This window comes from Lagopus leucura, unplaced genomic scaffold (genome assembly GCF_019238085.1).
Source record: "Lagopus leucura isolate 7727_CA_CO unplaced genomic scaffold, USGS_WTPT01 Super-Scaffold_100019, whole genome shotgun sequence".
Lineage (NCBI taxonomy): Eukaryota > Metazoa > Chordata > Aves > Galliformes > Phasianidae > Lagopus > Lagopus leucura.
The window spans coordinates 10,965,032-10,986,918 of NW_024962273.1; the positions used below are offsets into that span (position 1 = coordinate 10,965,032).

At 43.1% G+C, this 21,887-nt stretch overlaps 1 protein-coding gene across 3 annotated transcripts in view; it reads right to left on the minus strand.

Moving 5' to 3' along the window:
* The window catches only part of GLI2 (GLI family zinc finger 2), a 175,020-nt gene that overhangs the window by 103,800 nt on the left and 49,333 nt on the right, over positions 1–21,887 (minus strand). The gene's annotated exons all lie outside the window — the stretch shown is intronic.

Consider the following 21,887-nt stretch of genomic DNA (forward strand, 5'->3'; position numbering starts at 1 on the left):
TCAGCTTGTGGTCTTCTGGTCTGGTTTTAGCCTGAAGTCCCAGTCTGGCTGGTCGGTACATTGAGTCCAAGCTGCTGGATATGTAATCCCACAGAGCATCAGTCCCTTCCCAGGACACAGCACTTGAAAGGGATGCATCTGCCCCATAGAGCCCCAACCAAGATCTGATTCATCCCCACATCCAGTGGTGCTAGGATCTCTGGGTGTTTGGCTGCAGGCCATCACCTTATTAAATACAATTATAAACTGGTGCTTCTACCATCAGATGAAGTTTATACCTGTTAGATCAGGAAAAAACATACATATTGGAATACATTTCTCCTGATCTGACAAGTACAGACATTATCTATGCACCCAAACACACGCATGCATACATACATTAGCTTGCAACACATATCCTGCTTTCCCCTGCATTCAGACCCTGAAAGTTGAGGATTTCCTCCTCAAGTCATGATTTATTTGGTCTAACACTGCAAAACGCGATCATCAACTGCAATAAACGCATTCTGCAGAGCCTGGAGAGGGAAGGTGACACACTGAAGTACCAGGTACTTGTTTCCCCAAGGCACCTCAGGCCAGGCTTGGGAACTCTTCACCCAGCAAACATCTTCCCATATTGGAACCACTCTTGCTAAATCAATACAGGTAATTAGCCAGAGTAAGGGGATATGAATGTTCTCCTTTATAAACAGTAGCTAATTAATTTTCATAGTGTCTCTACAGAGACAGGCAATATGATAACCATAATGTAAAATAAATGATGAGAACATTACTTTTATTAAACCCAGAGCCTGAAGAGGAATTGGAAAAGCCCCACTAAAGCATACACATCATCACTAGACTACCCCTATGGTTTAAATACTTAGTTAACAAAACTCATAGATGAACATTTTCTTTACCAGTGCCAAAAATAACTTGAAGCTCAGTACCAAAAATTCTCTCCCTGTTAATGCATATGGATTTTCTTTGCAGAACTTGGAATCCTCCTGTCCTCTTCCCCTCCCATTGAGCGCCCTGAGTGTAAGAGGACCAGTAGCATATTGGATCACCCCCTGAAATACTTTAAAAGTCTGATGTAGTGCTCAGAGGGCTCTGTGTTACGTAAAAGCCACATAAAACACTGCAGCAGTATCTTTGCGGCAAGGCTTGGCATGCGTGTACTGAATCAACATAATTATTTAGAATCCTTCTCTCCGCATGTAATTTCTTTATCCTGCTATTGTGTTGCAAAGAATGAAAACCATGAAGAACTGATCAGCCGTGCACCCTCTCCTCCTCCTGAGTTTGTTTTTTATTGAAGTTGAAAAAAATTCTGGGCTGTGACGGAAGCAATCTGAAAGCTAGAAACTGTGGGACTCTTAGCCATGAGAAATTAGTGCAGACAAGAAATTAGCAGAAGACATAAAAGATCTCAGCATCTGTATGTATACATATATGTCTACTTTATCAAACAATAAATAACCAAGTTAAAAGATCATAGCATCACAAGGGTTGGAAGAGACTTCAAAACATCACTGAGCCCAAACCCCCTGCTAAATCAGGCTCCCTAAAATAGGTTGCACAGGTAGGTGTGCAGAGAGGTCCTGAATGTCTTCACAGAAGGATGAGCTTGGGAAAGGGAAAAGCTTACTTTGCTTGCTCTGAGGCAAGGTCTTGTGCATCTCTTTTCTTAAGGAGCAGACTGAACTGCTGAGCCATGAATTCCTAAGCCACAGAAGAAATAGGAAAATGAGGAAATCACATCCTGTCAAAAGTGACGAGTCCCATCACAGGCAGAAAGAAGCCTAAGAGGAAATCACAGTTCAAAACAGCCAAATAAATAAATAAACAGAAGCAGAGAACTTGTACTGGCAACTGTAAGAGCTTCTTCACAGCCACGCGCTTCCAATCATTCTCTCATCATCAAGAGGACTAACTCTTATCAAAACAAATTTGTTAAGAAATATACAGAGTAGAACAATTGGTGACTCATGAACAATTGTAGTTAAAATGAAAATCTCACAAGTCACCTCTTCTAGGGAAAACAAAATGGATTTTCCCTGTAACAATACTTACTGTACGTACTTCAGTGTCCACCAGCTAGGTACATTCTGCCCCACCAGAGCCACGTAGGCACACTGTGAACTCTTTGCAAGACATGTTTCTACGCAGCCATTAAATGCAAGTGATTACTATGCAATCTCCCGTGGAAATCAAATGAATATAATAAAAATAGTTTCACACGTGCATAATATGGCACACAGATGCTCCTTATACAATATGAAGAGCCGTTACAGTATAACTCATCTATGATGATAATCGCTTCTTTCTTAAGGCCTGGAATCCCCAACCAGAAGCACACATGTAGCTGCATGCCTGCTTTTGCATATGCAACTGCTGTCGCTGCAAGCATAAATTTAATATGCATATTGCTACATAAAAACCCAGTCATCTACAGACACGAATTTCTCTCAAGCGCTTTCCAGCTCTCAACTCTCTGGACGTCTGGCATGCTGCTAACATAGCCTGCTTTCACACTCTCCATTTATTTACTGCATTCCCCACGTGTAAAGAGGAGGAAACGCCCACACTTAACTGCCAGCAACTCTAGGAAACTGCAAAGGTGACGTGCAAAATCAGTTACAACCTCACTGCGTTTCTTTTTTCCATGCACTTACTCATTCAGCCCAACTCCTGCTCTCAAATTCAGCTTTGAGTCCACGTCTACATATCACTGAACTCAGAGGGAAACCCAGCAAAGCACACACAGGAGCAGAGCACTGATGCTTACAGGGTTAGGAACACAGCTCTGTGAAGCCCTGCAGACAAGAGCAAGGGGAATCAGGCTTCAGCCTCTGCCTTGCCTGGGCACTGCTGGCATCGTGCTTGTGGAGAATGTCAGCTCTGGGAAGCAAACAACCCACTAATGGCAGAATCATTCCCACATCCCACACTGAAGACAAAGAACAAAGCAGGACCAGTGGCCACTGAGCATATAGAGCTTCAGACAAAGATGCATAGAGCTGCAGAAAAAAAAAATGCAGAACTCGTTCCTTTCCCTGACGTAGTACTGAATATGTTGACAACACTGTGTATTTAATTCACTTTTGAAAACTACGTATTGGACATGCTGGCTAACAAGAACAGGAAATTTTTTGAAAGAGAAAGCTACCCATGTCTCTTATCTAACAGGATGCTGAAGAATGTTGTTAAGCAAAATTTGCTGGTATGTCTTTGCCAGGCCTGCATTAAGGATAAATGCACTGCAAAGAATAAAAGGGCTGTTTGCAAAGGAGAAGTGGAGGTATCTGTGTTCTGACTTCCTCTGGAAGCTTTTGCAATCCAGCCCTGTATACTATAGTAGGTGCCAAACTTCAAACGCCTCCTAGTAAGCACTTGCAAAATTACCTGATAATCAAACCAGCAACAAGTTTTGCTACCTGTGGCTGTTGATTGTAAACATGTACAATTAACATAAGTAATAAAAATCAGAATAACAAAAACTGTGTGAATGTTTAATCATTCCTTTCTTACTCCCTTGCCTTAACCAGTGCTGTAGGAACATAAAGACCTCAACAATTTCAGGAAGCTCCTGCAAGGCAGTGAGGGACATCCTTCCACCATTCACCAGGTCTGAGATCTTATGGAACAGCTGAGGAAATGATATCTACCATATTGGTAGATGGACTTGTGAGTCCTTAGTTTTCCTCACGGATTGGCCCAAATCAACTTCTACAAAGAACAACTTTTCTGTCCCCCCCATTTATTTGCAGACCATGAACACTTCCCTACCCTTTGATTTTCTAAATCACTCTGAACTCCTCAAAAACTATTATCAAACCAGTTACCTTGGTGGAGATTGGGACAGGAAAAAGAGTAGAGAAGAAACTCTGCCCAGGTGAGTTTGATAGGACCACGTGTGCAACCACCATGGTACTGCACAGGAGCATCATGGCATCAGGCTCAAAGAAGTGCTCTCAGCAGCACTATGTTGATTTGTGTCAGGTTTTTAAATGAACAACAGAAAGTGAAAAAAATATATATTTTTGCAGCAAAGCAATCAGTTTAAAAATCATTTGCAACTAGAGAAATAATATTTTAACAACTGGGGAATAAGGGAAGCCTAGCTTGTACTTAACCGGATCAGTTCCATCTGTTATTTTAAGGGATGAAGCCTGAACTGAGAAATTTGTGTCACACAGAGGCCAGCAGGTTTGTGAACTCTATCGGGAGCTGCTTAACAGTTGGTCTTAATCGTTTTCCAAGGCACAAAGCGGAGATCAAGATGAATCTGTTTCCCACATTGTTTCCTCCCAACAGGGTTGGATTTCAGATTTGCCTGGATTAGAGTAAAGCCACCGGAATTCCCCACCTGGACATTAAGAAGGTTGGAGGCCTTGATTTCAAAGGCAAGTGGTATGCAGTAATTCCACCCCAGTCCCATGGGAGTACAACTTTCATTTCTAATCAGTAAATTGTCTTTGCTTTGTGCAAAACACATTTTTTTTCAAAGAAGAGGATGGAGATTTTATTACATCTTCCCTTAACTCTTATCATTTTTCCTTCTGAGCCAACATATTTTTAGCTTGAGTACTCATGAATTAAAAGCAGAATTATCAGTTCATTTTTTTCTGGAGAAATTAATAGTAGGACTGAGATTTCTAAACCCCAGACCTCACCTACCTCACCCTGAATTTGCTCACGTCGCTTTTTCACATAATCAGCCTGGACTCAGGGTCTGTGCTGAGCTGTGCTTCAGTCTCACTGTGTTTTACAACTGCAGAGACCAGTGAGTCACGTGCACCTCTATTCTACAACCACTGAACAAGACATGCACCTCTTCCAGCTTCAGAGCCGGAGAGGAGGAAGCTCTGAGGTTCTCAGTACACTCCTTGACCAAAGGAAGCTCCTTCAAACGGAGACAGATCCTGATCCCTTCAGCCTCGCAGCCCCTCCGTCCTCCTGGCTCCTGAAGTTCTGAGCAGAGACAGATGTACTGGCCAAAGAAAAAAGTTTAAAAAGAGAGTGAGAAAACATCAGTTTCCTGTGTTGGCTTTGCTGGTCTGGGGAATGAGTTTCAGTTCCAGAAGGAACACTTCTGCTAGTCTAAGCTGTACTAGAGGAGTTTGTTGATGCAGAGGAGGCTGAAGAGGCCTCTCTGAGATAACGTAAATGCCAAGCTCCAACTGATAGGAGATTTTCTTCCAGCAGACTGCCTGCAGGAGAAAGGGGGTTACACCAACCCAACAAACAGCACCAAATCTGTGCTTCTGCCAGTGCCCTCGGGGACCAGCAGTACCCCTGGTGTGTCCCACAGGAGACAAGGACATGTTTTGGAAAAGCCCCAGTGTTTGTCTTGGCAGCCTCCAGCCCATCTCAGTGTTTTATCCACTGAGATCCAGCTTCCAATAGCTCCCCAAGAGGGTTTGCCCTGCCAAAGATCTTCCTGTTCCCTGTTCCAGTCAGTCAGGCTCAGTTCATTTTAATGGACTTCATAGGAAAAGCTTTGATTCTGACCCCTGCAAAGAAGTACTTGTGATGAGAGAAACAGAAACAAAGGCAACAGCTTTTGCAGCACCCATGTGGCTGGAAAGAGTATTCAAATGCTATCACCTTGAGCCTGGAGGACTGAGATGGTTCCACAAGCCATCTTGGATAAGTCCCAGTAAAATCCTTTCAACCCCTCTGCCAAAAGACAGGAGCCATGGGTTCATAGATGGGCACATGCAGTGCAGCTTAGGGCCGCCCCCAGAGTGACTGTTTCTACCTCAAATTCAGCTTTCTGCTATCAACCCACTCATGGGGCTTGATGATTTACAATATGCATTTAAGCCAATTGCCCAGCTTCACTTGCTTTAAACATCTCTCACAAGTGCAGCACTTGAGGACACCGATGACAGACAAACTGCTCCAGCACTGCACAGTGAGCCACCGGCCACGGCCTGCCCATGGCTGCCCAGAACCACCCTATGCAGAATTTCCATTTACTCTAGCTAATGGGAAGGACAGAGAGAGAAAAAATCCTTAAATATCTGGGCAATTCCCCCAGGCCTTTCCATTTGTGCTGTTACAATGTAAGGTTGGCCACTCGCAGATCAAAATGCAATTTCTGAAGTCATCACATGAAGGAATGGCCATTTCCCTCCCTTGGTTGCAGTCTCCTTTTATGTCAGTGAGACTTTAAATAAGATGCAGGACTGGATATTGTTAAGAAGCAGTGGGATATTGCAATTTGGAGAAAATCTTACATTCACAGAAAAAAAAAAAAAAAACAACAACCATATCCCTAGATTTAGAACAATAACAGAAAATGAAAACCACTGACAGTTCTTCCAAACAAGCCAGGGGTTCGCCTTGTTAGACCCAACCCCACGTGAGGTATCACGCAAGAGCAACCCTAAATGCTAAATACATCATTGCCATCCTTACAGATCCACAGGATGATATTTGAAGACTTTGTGAGAACACATTTTTTAATCTATCTGACAGCATGTGTTTTCAATACAGACATATTTGGGCCTGCACACTGCTATTTTAGTGCTAACATTTACAAGTTTATTTGCTGAAGGCAATTTTTAAAGACATTTTGTCAGTGGCCAAGTCCAGCTCCCATTGAAGTGAACTGGAAGATTCCCACTGACCTCAATAGGAAACAGCTCAGACGGTCAGGGCTGGATTCTAAGCTGCACAAGTTGAAGAAACAATTCTTGGACCAAAAGAGGTTTCAGTAAGCCCAGAAGATCATCACCATAGGAAAGGAAATGAAAGAGTTATCCATTAATAAGCATATTAGGATACGTAGCCATGTAGTTCCTTCTGTGGCTGCACCAGTGTAGCAGATTTGCATCCCTGTGCCATGGCTCACCTCCAGCTTCTGCCAAAGACCTGGTTTGTGGGGCTGTGCACTAATGCCTAGGCATACCAACCTGAGCGTAGATTAAAAATTGAAAGGAAAAAATGAAGAGGGGGAGGATGTTTTCAGTAATCCAAAGTGAAATTGCAAGAAATCCTCACATTCTTGAAGTCAAACATATACACAAGTGCCTGGAGAAACTATTTTACTTTCTTCTATCAGATAATTATTTTCCTCTAGTTCATCACAACTCAGAAAATTTTGTTTAATATGTTTCTAATATTGCTACCATTCTGTAGCTGTTCTTTCTTCATTTCGCTGCAGAAAGAGCTTAAAAATTCCTTGCAGACAGGGTTTTTTTTCCCTCTCTTTTTCTTGTTATAAAGTCTACACATGCTACAAGGGCACAAGGGATGGAAAAAGTATTTAATTAGTATTTCCAGAAATATCCTCGCCTAACCAATAATGAGGTCATGCCAGATCATAATCCTCCTCAAATATAAGAGACAAAGTGATTTCCTTTCATACAACATCCATTTTTTTGGGTGCAGCACCGACAGCTTTTCTGTGGTTTCAAAGGAGAAATGAAATCAAGTCAGTCTGAGAAGAGTAAGCCAACAAATGCCCAACATCTCTTCCTGTAAGATGAGTTTAGTAGCTGCACCTCAGTGAAGACATGGATGAGATTCTACACAACTAGAGAACAAAACACAGCACCAACAGCGCAGGGAGGAAAGAGCCTTTAAAGCTGAGGAAACACTGAGAGCAAGTGGCCTGCTCTCCTTGCAATGCATTTCAGGGGTGTCATTAATTTCTCCTTGCAGTGAGTTCAACAGCTTGTGCAGGGCAAAAATTGTAACTTGAAAAAAAAAAACATCCAGAGTCATCTGAATACATACAGAGCCTGAAAACCCTCCCAGCTCCCACAGCAGCTTATCCCACTACATCTTCAACTGTACTGCCAGGTGCAGTCAGGAGCAAAGCTCAGGTGGACACACCAGTTTAGCTCCTGGCAGCTTGCAGGTCGTTGGCTTTTCCCTAACGGGGTAAGAGCCTGGAAAGTACAAAGCATTTTCTCTCCTCTAATTCTCCAAAACTGAAATAAAAGAATAGAGAACATTATCCAGTGTACTTGCCCTCCTCTTCTGCAAGCACACACCTTGCTTCACTGGATGATGCTGATTTACTGTCCAGACTCGGGAAGGCAGCGGCTCTGCTCCTGGCCCTCCCATCCCCCCTGGGTTTATTGTTGAGCTCTTGGAACATCAAGTACAGAATGTGAAGTAATTTAATGGTAGGGGAGGGGGGTGTTCGCCCTCCTTCTCTATCCCAATATGACTAAATTTATTGATTTTGGATTGCTGTAAATTATAATGTAATTATCCTGCTGCAGAAGCAGCTTTCCATTCCAGAAATTAAAAAGCAATTCAGGTAAATGATCTTTAGCTATCGTGGTGCATCCCTGCAGAACTCATTAAGTTGGGGGATTAGACGGCACACCAAAACTCCTACAGGGAGGATGACATTGAGAACTATCACTCCTGGACATACAGAAGTCTCATGGTTCTTTGAGAGGTAGTGTATACCCAATGCCTGGAGACACTCAAGCTCAGCCTGCATATTCAAGGCTTCACATGCCTTTTGCCAACACAGCCATTCTCAATCCTCGTGGCTGACCCAAAGGTGAAGTTTTGCCTCTGTAAAGTCTCCTGCTCCCAATTCAGTCAGTGATGGTGTTTTCCACTTACTGCCTGACACCACTGTGATGCTGCAAAACAGCCATCACCAGCCTTCGCACCGAAGGCCGCTGCAGTTGGTGGCAGATGAAAGGAGACGTGCGCGTGTAGTTTGCACATCATTAAGTTCATAAAATGCTTTGAGGGTGAAATGTGCTACACAAATATAACAGGTTATTAAATTCCTTGGTGCCTTTTCCTTCATCTGCGGTAGTTTGTGCCTAAATCTGCTACTGCTTTTAGCTTCCCAGGGGAATTAGTTGTTGCAGCAGCCAATGAGCCCCGTGCACCTTTTGGCTGGTCCCACACAGCTGCTGCTGCGCAGACACAGGGGTCCCACTGGCTGTGGGCTGAGCGTATGCAGCCTCTCCCTCATTTCCTTTGCTCCCACCACTCTTTCCCTAACACAGTTTTTAACTGATATCGAAGGCAGCTACCATTTTTGAGAAGGGCAGTGCAGAGCCCCAGGATATCAGCCAAATAGCGCAGAGATTTATAAACTTGTCAGCGTAGCCAGGCTACCCAGAAAAGAAGCCAAAATCTTCAGTTTAAAATCTCCTACACTTCCATAAATTTCAACTTTATCTGCAAGTTCTTCTCATTATGAAAGTTCACTAGTTCTGTTATTTTGCTTCTCGTAAGTACCATGCCCTAATTTGGGCATTTTTGCAACATTCAGCTGAATTATGGAGATATATTACATAAGCCAGTAGTCTTCTCCCCTGTTAAAAGCAAACTGCTAACAGAAGGTCTCATCCAAATCCAAATCACAATATCTGGTCTCATTTATACCAGCACAGGCCGCTGTCCCCCCACCGGCGAGCGGCGATTGCAGTCAGGGCTATGGCAGAAGCACAGGACCTCACTTCACATCTCCTTTCTTTTTTGGGATGCAGACATGCTTTTTGAATTTCCTAAAAGGAGAGATTATTTGGTTTTGGCTGAGCATCTGAAACCACTCACAGGGCCACACAGAAGTTACCGAGTAAGCAGACGACATCCTCCTCTAAAACCCTTACGGACACAAACAGATTTTGGAAACATATACTTCAACCACCTCAGCAAATTGTTTCCCCATTGGTGCCACAGGCCCAGTGCTGCCCTGCTCCCTGTGCTTGGCTCTACTTGCTGCATACAGCGAGGAAGATACTAGCACTGGATTGAATCCACTCTACCTCCTTTGTATTGATTTGGATGATATAATTTGGTCATGGCTGTAGGCAGTTTTATTACTCTGATTTATACAAAATCTTGCAGGGGTCTTTTTTATTTTTCCTTTTTTCCAAAAGAATGCACAATACACAGAAGCCCTTTTGTCATTCCAGCCAGAGGACAAGAGGTGTGATCTCCAGTTCTGCCTGAGAAGATGGTCAAAGGAAGCTCAGGGCAACCACTTCATCAGTCACAACCCCAGCCTCTCTCCTTTTATCCACCGACCTTTCAGAACCTCTCCATATTCCCAAGGAGTTTGCTAATGCAAACTGTTATCTGAACAAGCCATCACTTTGTGATCTGCGTAGAAAGAAATGAAAATCCAGACTGCTCTGTCATGGAGTTAAGAAAGATGAGGACACCGGGCCAGGCACATTGCTACCGACCATCAGCATTCCCAGGGCAGCTTAAGCCAGGGATCTGCATTAGTATTCTCTGCCAGGCATCCACCAGATACATAATAATAAATACCAGCCTCCCTGGAGAACGTTACCTCCTCATGCTTGACTGGGTGAATATAAGGGAGAGCCATACTTGTATCTGCTACCTGAAGAGGCCAGATGATGCTTCTCTAAAACATGCCAAGACCTTGTTGCTGTCATTATCATACAAATTTCATGAATGAAATCCTGCCTCTTTTGTTTTATCTGTTTTCTGTCTTATTATGTGACAAGAACATGCTGTACTAAGTACAAAAACAAGTTGATAAGCAACTCAAAAATTAATTTCTGTAACTTACCTAAGGGATTACTGTTTGAAACAGCACCAGGTTGTGGAATAACAGCAACAATGACCACTGTCAGTCCTACCCCATCACTGGCACATGGAAAGGTACTTTTGCATTGGGTCCTGGGCTTAGAGGACAGCATCATCTGAAGTCCAGTCATCTCAGTGTGGTAACCTCATCTTCACAAGCAACTTGGATTCTTCTGCCTTGTTTACCTTGTGTGTTTTTCTGCACTGAGCCAATTTCTGTTAAGCTGCTACAAGCATGTAACTTTTACACACAAATATTTTCACGACTTTTCCCTTCGCTGCCAAGCTCTCCACTTGAACATCCCACAAAACGGTGTCTTCTGGCAGAAACTCTGCTGTTACAGCCTTATACCTCTGGCTAATGGCTGGTCAAAGGCCTTCCCATCCCTCTGCACAACTCAGCCATCCTCCTGCACCTCTGGTCCAGACTATTTCTGCTGTTACATAAATCATCTTATCTAAGTAAAGAGTTTTGACCATAATCCACCACAGTTTTCATAAGGAATTTTAAACCTCTCTCTGCTGTTCTGAGACTGCTGTGACCTTGTGGCTTACCCCATCTGGTAGTAGTTTTGCAAAGTTTTGAAGCAGAATCCATGTCCTTTCCAGCTGTAAGTTCACAGAGCACTGATCAAATGCTGCTATCACTGCCTTTTGCTTTATTTAGGAGCAAGGTAATTGTCTAGAAGTGATTCAAAACAACCTGCAGAATATTTACCAGAAAACTCACAAGTGGCATGGCCAGCTCTGCATATCATGGACTACGTGGTTCATTGTAAGCCACCACCATTTCAAGTGCACTCAGAGGCTGATGGGCAACACTGGGTTTGCACGTCTGAATGAAACATTGTCCTTCCTTCCTGGTATCCACACTCAGACCCTTCAAAGGCCAAAACTCTCATTTTCTATTCTTGTGCCACTGCTGGCTGCCATAACCTTCAAATTCCCATATGTCTGTGCACACACTGGGCCACCAGACCCATATCCCACGGAACACAAGGTTAAGCAAATCAAAGTCAGGAGTACATTTCTAGTCTGTCTCTTAACTACCAGAGGGTTCTGAAGTTCGAAAGGAATAGTTTTTCACTTAGGTCACAGCAAGGAAGAATAAACTAAAACCATCTTTACAAGAAGCACTGCAGATACTGGCAGTAAGGAAAGGCCCTTTGGGCTGATACTTAGAGAAAGCTCATTTCTGTCCCTGCTCAAGTGCTACAGAGGTTAAAGACCTGCTACAACCTGCCATAAAAGGCAAAAACTACATTAATAGGAAATGTGTTCCCCTCCCCCTTCCAAATGTATTTTTTATGAGTAAACATTTCTGTATTAAGACTTACTGTCTTCAAAGATCCCTTTTATGTCCCAAAGGTAACCATTTAAGTGATCTTATAACAGCCGTTACTTATCTTTACAATGGGCAATGCACATGAACTCAGTGTCTGAGACTTTCATTTTGCTATATATTTTTTAGTAACCACATATAAATCCAGCCTGTTTCAAGTGTCAGTGACTCTATATGGCCAAAAGACAGCCTTGGATCTTATTTCAGCTGCTAAGACATTGTTTTGAGTGGAATGAAAACCGAAAGGCACACAGAGGGGTGCAAAACTCCTTTTTTCTTCCCAACCCCTTAAGCATGCTCACAGAAGAGCAGCATGCACAGAGCTCAGGAAAAGAGGTACAAGTGTTTTTTTCACACGTTCAGCCAGCTCTTATCTATTTAAGAGTCACTGCTTCACCATCTGAAATACAGGACCTTGGATGTTTTCAGGCCATCTCTGTAACAGCACACAAAGGTTCCTTGGGAGTTTTCCAAGGGGGAAAACTTGCACCAGATCAAATAATAGCACTGATGGCTTCTCTGCAGCTGACTACAGTATTAGCATGCACGTGCACAGCAGGCTAACGGGAAACAAAGCTGAAACTCAGCTTTTCTCTGAAGCTGTCATCCCAAGTCAGTGATTTTCCCCTTCTGCCATCAGCTGGTCTCCAGAACAACACCTTTCATAAGAGTCAAATTACAGAGGACTTTGATAATAATAATTAAAAAAAAAAACAGTCATCTGCAGGTCGGGTCAGGGTGAAATCCTAAAGTACTGCAAGTTCTGTAAATTCATCCCAGTCCATCCAAGACTTTGTTCAAGTATTTGAACCTCAGCAAAAAGAATTGATAAACCTCACCCAGAGATATGTAGAAAACACCACTAAACTGGAGGGAAGAAAAAAAAAATTAAAATAAAATTACTTTCTTTTGTTTCATTACAAGAGATTTACACAACCATAAATAACACTGCGTTCTCCAACTGAGCTTCCCAGGCTAGATTGCTTGGAAAGTTCTCTTGCTTCAGATCACAATGTAACTTAACTCCTTGGAATACACACAGTCTTTCCACTACACACACTGAAAATGCCTTCAGAACTTAACCTCACCTTCCCTAACCCTGCAAATCTGTTTTATTGAGCCCCTTTGACAACAGCAGGTTGACGCTTCAGAAATATGAACGAGGTCACCCCGTAAGGCCACGCTCCGGGGCAGCAGCACCCTCCTGCATGCAGCGGGGAGGGGAATGGCAGCTTCCATGCATTCTGACCTGTTAAGTGCTTCAGCATGACCGATGCCATAAACATGCTAACCAGATGCTGATTGATGGGCCTTGAGGCCCAAAGAACAACGCAAGTTCATTATGTAAACAGGGGAGTGAAGGAAGTCAAGCAGCCTTCCCAAAATCATGAAGGAAGTTTGGGGCTGGATCAGGAACTGAAACTAATTTTCCCCAGGCTCAGCTCTGTGCCTTCACCATAGGGAGCCACCAAAAGATTGGGTACCTTCACACAAGCGGCCTCTGGGAGTCGGGTCAGCTTCCCACAACACATAATAATTTCTCTCATTAAAATGAGACGTGCAAGCCAATGCCTGAAGTCCTCACCTTCGTGTTTCTGTTTTTCCTTTGAAGTGTGGCTATAAATGCCTCAGAAAGAACATCATCAGCTCTAGCTGCAAACTGCTACAAACAAGATTCAGCTTAACCTCAGTGCAGCAAAGCACTTCACTCATTCATGCAGAACACCAATGTCACCTCAGTAAGCATGCAAGAGCGGCAGCTGCCTGGTTCCCCCCATCGCAGCTGGCCATTCCCACTAAGAGCAGCCAGAAACCAAGGGAAGGCTCAGACATAACAACAGATCAGAGAAATATCACCAAAAAAAAGTCACTTGAGGAAGACTGAAATGCTTCCCAGGATTTTGGAGCCAGCCCTTACCACTGTCTCCAGGGTTGGAGCATCTCATTTGATCCAGAAGTATCTCTGCGCTGGTTTAAACAGCTATACTAAAGTAGCACATGCAGAGCCAAGGCTTATGGGCAGATATCTCCTCTGTTGGATGGTTTTCAGGAATGCTCAGGCACTGAACTTTTGTATCAATACAACTGAAGTTATTAAAAACATCAACATTAACTGTTTACTTAGGGATGCATCTGTTGCAAGCTGTGATTATTTCTTTTTGAAAATCTGTCACAGCCAGGAGCTGATCCATGCAAGAACAGCTTTCTGGCCCAAACAGTACCGTTCAATCCCTACAAATGTTCTGTTTTAAAGATCAGATATTAGCGACAGAAAACATAAATATTTTTCTTGCTTTACTCCTGCTCTTATTTACATTTTACTTAAAATTGGAAGCATTTTCAGTGGAATAGATTCCTAAAAGTAGTTGAGATTCCAGAAGAACAAAAGAAATTTTTTAAAAAAGGAGAAAAAATGTTGCTCATTTCTTTCAACCAAAACTTGTCCAATTTCAACTCGGAACCACTGCAGGAGTTACAGAATAGCCAGTGTAGCTGGGTTTGAAACAAACGTAAACTCTCAATTTTAACATAAACCTAGACCAGTTTGTGTGAAAAGACTGTACCAATCCAATTCCTCCATGATAGCACTCAACTTAAGATCCTGACTTGGGCTTAAATAGCTTGGAGAAAAGAAGGTTACGGGGAAACCTCACAACAGCCTTACAGTACTTGAGGGGAGCTTACAAGAAGGAAGGGGAACAACTTTTACACAGTCTAATAGGAATGGCTGTAAACTGAAAGAGAAGAGATTTAGGTTAGATGTTAGAAAGAAATTCTTTACTCAGAGGGCAATGGCACAGGCTGCCCAGAGAGCTGTAGATGTCCCATCCCTGGAGATACTTAAGTCCAGGTGCAATGGGGTGTTTGGCAGCCTGAGCTGGTGGGGGACAACCAGCCCATGGCAGGGAGTTGCAGCTCAATGACCTCTAAGGTCCCTTCCAAGTTAAGCCATTCTATGATTCTATGATTTATTCTCTGCCTTTGCTGTTAAGGTCAAAGAACTCATCCTGCCAAAACAACCCGTACGTATCTTTCCTTATTACAGAATTCAAGGATTTTGCTGTTTCTTAGCAATTTGGTTCTGGAAAAATATTAGTTGTTGTTGTTCTCTAATTATAAGCCTTCTGCCATAAATGAGTTTAAACTCAGTAAAACACTATAAATGCTACTAAGCACTTTCCATAGCCCTATGCAATCTAAAGGAATAGTATTGCTTTCTGAAAGCAGATGTTCACAAAGGCAGTATACGATCTGTAGAAAACTTAAGTCCAACTTCCCTAAGGAAAAAGAAACAGCTCCTCAGTTCAGCAGATGGACTTGAGAATTTGAGTCATCCAGCACCAAGCAGGTGGCACATCAATGAGATACAGAGAACTTGCTTGTGGATATGGTGACCAAAGGAACAAGGGCTCAGCTCTCTCTACCACCATGGATGGTACAGGTGCACCACCAATGAACTTCCAAAGTCAGAGACATGACTGATTGTCAACATGTCTCTGAAAAATCTGAGCACCCTACAGTCACCTTGGCCTTGGAAAATCCCTCCCTGCTTCTCTGGTTCTCTGTCTGCAGCATGGGAGCAATGTTACCTCCCTATCATACCAGGATGTTCATACTTAAGAGGCTGAACTATTCATGCACTACCGAGGCTGAACAAAGTAAGAAAAGAACCCACCGGATCTGGGCTCCCAGACAGCACAGTTCCTGTTCCATTCTCAAGAAAAGCAAAACACGATGCATGCTCACCAGCACATGAAATCACACAGTTTAAGGAGGAGACAAGAAATACCAAATCCTTCTTTCACTTTGAGGTGTGCAGCTGTCTTTTCAAGGCCATGCAGAATTCTTTAGGAAGCGTGGGGAATATGAACCCCACTTCCTACTGCTGCTATTGGATGCACAGCAATTCTACGAACATTTTTCTCTGCCACTCATCTGACCTCGGGAGCAGTCCCACTGCTCTGCACAGGCAGCTGTGGAACGCTCTGCCAAACCCTATCAATTATTTAGCGTCAAAAGGAAGACTTAATCTGTGTGATAAAAGAACGGATTTTATCTAAGGCTTGTTCTCCTTAAAGTGATTTACACAACCAGCCTCTCTGGTCGCATTCCTTACCATAATTATTTACTTTTGCATTAATAACTTTCCTCCACTTGGGTTATTTTTAGGTGCCCTTTGTAGCTTTTACAATTTACTGTTTTTTCCTTGTCTATTTAGTAGGGATTTTATATTGCCTATCTTTCTGTTCAAACACTTCTGTCAATGCTGGTGTGAAGCTGGAGCAGCTCTGGGAAGCTGCTCCCCCAGCTACGTTGATACCTGGGACTGATTCTGACTTCAAACTGGGAAGCCATGGGATGAGCTTTCAGTTCAGAGCTGGCAGGCTGGGCTCTCAGCACACTCACATGGCTATGGGCTGATGAATGTGAATGATGACCTTTAAAGCCTCACTTTCCCACCTTGGTTCCTTGCTTTAACTTTACTCTGCACAAATTTGGCCAAGCCATGAAGACTTCAATCTTCCCACCTGATATTATCCACCCTAAATCAGGCATGAATGCCTCAAGGGAAAAAAAACATGCATTTCCTCAACATTACTTACTCCACCCTAATGTAAAGGGAGCCCAAACAGGACACATATAACATTTAGGCAGCCAACTTCTGACAAAAGAATTCCCATGCTTGGTCCCTAATGGTAGTGGCAGGTTCAAATGCCTGTGGGGAGACCAAACCAGAGCAAATTCTAAGAAACAGAGATAAAAAGCTGACACGGAGGCTGGAAATATACACTGTGACAAAACACCAGCAGCACAGAAGAGACAGTCTAGGAAAGCATCACCATAAATATAATCCATTACCACCACTCATTTTCTTATTTGACTACAAGTCAATCCCAAAATAGATAAGTTTAGTATTGCTTAAAAGGGTTATATATAAGTACCCTCTGAGTGGCCTTTCAATGAAGTCTAAACTGAAAAAGAAGATACATCAGCACTTGCCATAAGCTTTTGAATCTTACAAAGTGATAGAAAAGTAGAAGGCATTATTATTATTATGACTATTATTAAAAGTGAACATAACATACACAAGTCTTTCAGGCAGTGCTTAGTGGCTGGGATCACCAGTGCCAGGACCAGCCAATGATGAGTATGTTTTTCCATTTTTAACCCACAAAAGCTTTTCAAGCTGGTGTGCAATCCTGCAGCGTGGTCAGGGGTGAGATGAAATTGCTCTATCTTCAGAGTACCTCAGCATCTGTAATGGGCTGAAGCGGTAGGAATTGTTGGTATGACAATTTGGGGGAACTGCATGCAATCAGTAAAACATGGTTGATGTGAAAATGCTCAATCATCAAATACTTGGGTGATGCAGATTCAAGCATCTTCCGTGACGGCTATGGCAGTGTGAACTACAAAGTCTGTAATGTGGGTGGCTTCTCACTGTGAGGCTGTACCTCTGCCCACAAAGCTGGCTGCCACACGGAGAAACCCAGTGCAGGGTTTTGGGAAAGGGATTTCCCCCGTGAGGTAAAAAAGCAAGTGAACAAGTAGTAGGACTCCAACCACTTGACTAAATGAAGGGTCATCCAACAAAGACCGCTGACTGCGAATCAACGCTAAAGGTCTGGAAAAGGGAGAAGAAAACATGTGACTCTGTGGCATGATTTATGGCAATTTTAACTACTAAAGTACTGTCACATGTAACTGAAGAAACCTTGTCCTCCCATAGTGTTCTCCATCATGCCTAAACGCACAAAAATGGCACGGCATGCATTCCATTTCAACCATCATACATGGATTCCTCTAAGCTACCCTAGGAGTAGATTTCACATGACCAGTGTGCCACAAAGCTTGCAGCCAGTTACAGCCCTCTACAGCCTGTAACTGAAGAACTGTATCAATGTATTAGCAACACAAGTATCTGGGCTTTCCAGAAGGAAACAATTAGGTCCACAAGAGAGACCTGGTCACCCAAGAGATCTGGTCAGCCAAGGGAACTATGGTGACAAAGAAGCCCACTTTCAGACCCAGTGAAATTACACCTTTTAATACTAACAGAAAGGTTCAGGAAAAAATACAATTCTTGGTTGCCATCATTCCTATGGCCGTTTTGCACTGAAGCCCCACCTGAGCTGGGAGCCAGTGGCTACGTGCAGCAGACAAACAGTGGAGGCAGAGGCCAACAGGCATATTTTGTAGTCTAAATGATCGTCTTTTCCCATCATCCTGTTTGACCATTTGCCCTTTTCCTCCTGCAGCCAACCCAGGCATTTTTAAGTTGCACAGAGCAAAGCAATACAGGGCAGGGAAGCTAAGAATGTGCTTACGCTGGTTATATCCCTTTTCCTGGAAAATGTAAGCAACAGAACAAAAAACACACTTTGGAGATCCCTGCCCCTCCTGGTGGATGGAGGAGATGACTTCATAGGGGCTGCTCTCCTTCTAATTTGTCTGAGTATCAGGCCACACAAACTATATATTTTTTCAGTGCAGTGAGGTCTGCTGGGACGCTGGCATTTCCTCCTCCTCATTTACATGGTCTTCCCATAATCCAGCACTGAGACGAGCTGAACTGCACAAGGTCTCCCTGCCAGCTCCACTCAGGGTTGCTTACAGAAGACCTCTGGAGAGTGATGGGAGGTGCCCCCTGCCCTTCTCTGCCTATGAAAGGGCTGAGTGTGTTGCTTTTGCAGCACTAAGCATTCCCACCAGCCCATAAATCAAGTGACCAGACCCCGTCCCAACCTCTGATCCAATGCAGAAAAGCCCAATGCTCTGCACTTACAGCACACGTGGGGTGATAAAGTGTATTTCAACCGAAGCCATAATATCAAAAGAGAGGCGTTACCTCCTGGAAAAAAAGTGTAGCCAGAGTCACACTGGTTCTGGAGCTTGGTTTCCCCATGTTTACACCAAATGACTTGTTGAACTTCATTATATACAAAGTATTTCCATAGATCAGAGGCAGGGAGACCTGTGCAGCTAACGTAAAATAAATTACCGCCCCATGATAAATGGTTCTATTAGCAATCCAGATTGTTAAACTCAGATACAACAGGATGAAGGGAGCACTGCCCCATTCATTCTCCCCGCGGCAGATACTGAGTTGTAAATAGGTTATTTTGTGTGTAAATAACACATTAAAACTCAGCATTAGCTGTGTCTTTTGATAGAGAGGAAATTGTTCCAAATAAATAATCTCGGACAGGAATGTAAAATAAACCAGATTTAATAGTGCATGCCTGCTGCAGCCGTGTTAAACATGACTAAAATGATAAACCCCAGAATATACTAATAGTAAACTATGCTCTGACATCAAAGTAATGAGGCTGTATTTTTACCCAGCTTTAGAAATGCTAAAATTAGTCTTGACAGAGCCAGACATCAGAAAAATGTTTCAAACATAAACACCATCAATTTGGGAACTCGCTGTTTGTGTCACATTCAGGGTGGGGTGGAGAGGGAAAGGTGCATTCTGGATCTTGTTAAAGTCAGACACTTAGCATTTAGGAGAGTTTGTATTTAATTTTTACTACAAAGTGAGAAACTCATCTTCCTAAATATCTCTGCCTTTGAAAGAGTGGCTCAGTTCAGTTTCTCCCAGAACCACACACCTGGGTTTCCTCACACGTGCCACTGTTATTGCAGCACTGGCCTAAAGGACCCAACTTGTTCTCATGTGCTGCTCTGCCCCAAAACCTCTTTCCCCTTTGGAGCACTATGCACTTCTGCACTTAGCAGAAGAGTTTTCTAAACATGACGTGTCTTGAGTGTCCCTTCCAGAACTGGAGGCACCAAAAGTGAGAGGCTCTTTTGCAGACTGGACTACCACCCCTACATGCTGTCATTACAAAGCTTCCACCTCAGTCCCACAAACACGTACGCATACTGAAACAGAAAAGTGCTGACTCCTTGGCTGGCACGATTTATGGGAAAATAGAAAATTCAGAGAGAATTCCTTATGCTCTATGAGAGACCAGTGTCTGATCACCTGATCAATTAGATCTACATAAAAATGCAAATAATAACTCTAAAATGGTAGCTTTAAGACACTAAAAAATACAACACAGGTTGTAAGCTTGAAAGAACTCTTCTCCACTGACAGCATCAACAGGGCTGATCTCTTTTCCTACGGATAGAACTTAACTTGTTCAAGACTGCAAACATTTGGGACAGATATTTAAGCAAGAGAATTGCTAATGGGGAATGGACATATTATTGCAGTGCAGAAATATAGTCTAAATAATAATATAATTAAAAAGGTATTTTTCAGTTATCTAACTAATGCTCAGTTTATTGCTTCAATTACCTTAATTGTAAACAAACCCTTATGAATCTATTCATTTCTACAAGGGAAAAAAGAAAGCCCTGTGATCAGAGAAACATGCCATGTTGGCACTCCATCTGTGTGACTCAGTGGAAGAAGGGAGAAATGTGTTGCAAATTATGTCTTTTTGCCTCCAGAGCACAGCTTGGTGATCTGCATCACGAGCTGAGCTTTGCTGCCACTTTCTCACATGCTAGTACAAAGAGTAGAACCTCTACAATAAAAAAAAAAACAAGAGTTGGTGTTGGAGGGGAATAAAGACATGCTGGTATGTCCACGAAGCAGGGTGGGGAGCTTGGCGGCTCTCCCTTTAAAGCCTGTCTGCTGCTGTTTCCTCCTTGAGCCGAACAACATAATTAATCTCCATGCCTCGTTTGCTTTCTTCTGTAAGGGTATGAGCATAAATATGTATATCCCTGGCCTGTTCTGAAGTAATTACACTAGTTTAGTGAAGCAAATATGTTATATTAGTATGAACACTATGTAAGTACCACTACACAGCCTTTTTGTTATTATCTGCTACATCACATCTTGCAGTTTACTGATGTTAGAAGACAACTTTGGATTAATTTCTCTACTTAGAAGCACAGCACTGTGCCCTCTCAGGAGCAAGTGTTACCACTGGGCAGAGTTCAGACAGAAGCCCCCGAGCCCCAACACACATGTATTACCTGCAGAGCCTGGCGCCTGGAGCCCATCACCAGCTACTTCACTGCTGGCCACTTCAGGTCATTTATTAGCACTTCTCTTCCCAGTGTGATATAGATTTCGCTCTTTACATCTCATAACACAATGCTTTCATCATGCTTCTCCTGACATCTTCAAACAATCCTCCACCCACTTCTTCACTTCCTCTTAATAAAAGGTGAAATATTGAGCCCGTAAATCATTCTTTCCAAAGAGCACACTGATAATGTGACACATAAAACTGGATGCTTAAAAACTAACCCAGTCTCTGGGGTACCGAGCAGGCTGACAGACACCCCAACATGGGGGGGGGACTCTGATTTCCATCACATCTCTGTGAACATGGCACAGCCTGCATCCTCGGCAGAGGCACTCCTGGTGCATGTGCCAGATGGGAAGATGGTATTTATTTGCAATAGCATGTACGCGGGCTTTGAGTTTTAGCACATGATAAAGAAACACTTTTCTTTAGGTATCAAAGTTTACCAAAGTTGTGAACTGATTTGATAGAATATAGAACAGCTGCTTCATTCTGCACAACCAGGTCTCAAGTTAAAGTGTAAATGAAAACTGGATAACAAAGGTGTTGAATAGAAAGGAGAGACAAAGATTTAAGCATTCTGGGCCGGGGTCTGCCAACAGAAAACACAAACTCTCCAGATGAGCTTTGTAAGAGACAGAGGAGGTGGTTTCTCTCCTGAGAAACCACCAAGTGGTGAAGGAAGGGGTGGGGAAGGCTTCATTTTGGGGTAGAATCTGACTAGCAATAAACTATATTTTAAACAACAACCAAAAAGCTGCCTGCAAAGTTTACACAGCTGGGATGTTCCTTTTCACATCCAAATTAGTGCAACCCCTTCTAAGTTTGTCTCCTTATGTCCTGCACAAAAAAGACACCCTGTCCTGGTCCCCACCAGGCACAGCCATCCCACAGCAGGAGCCACCAGGAAGGGTCCTGGCACCACCCTGCAGAACAACTGGCTCCATGCACAT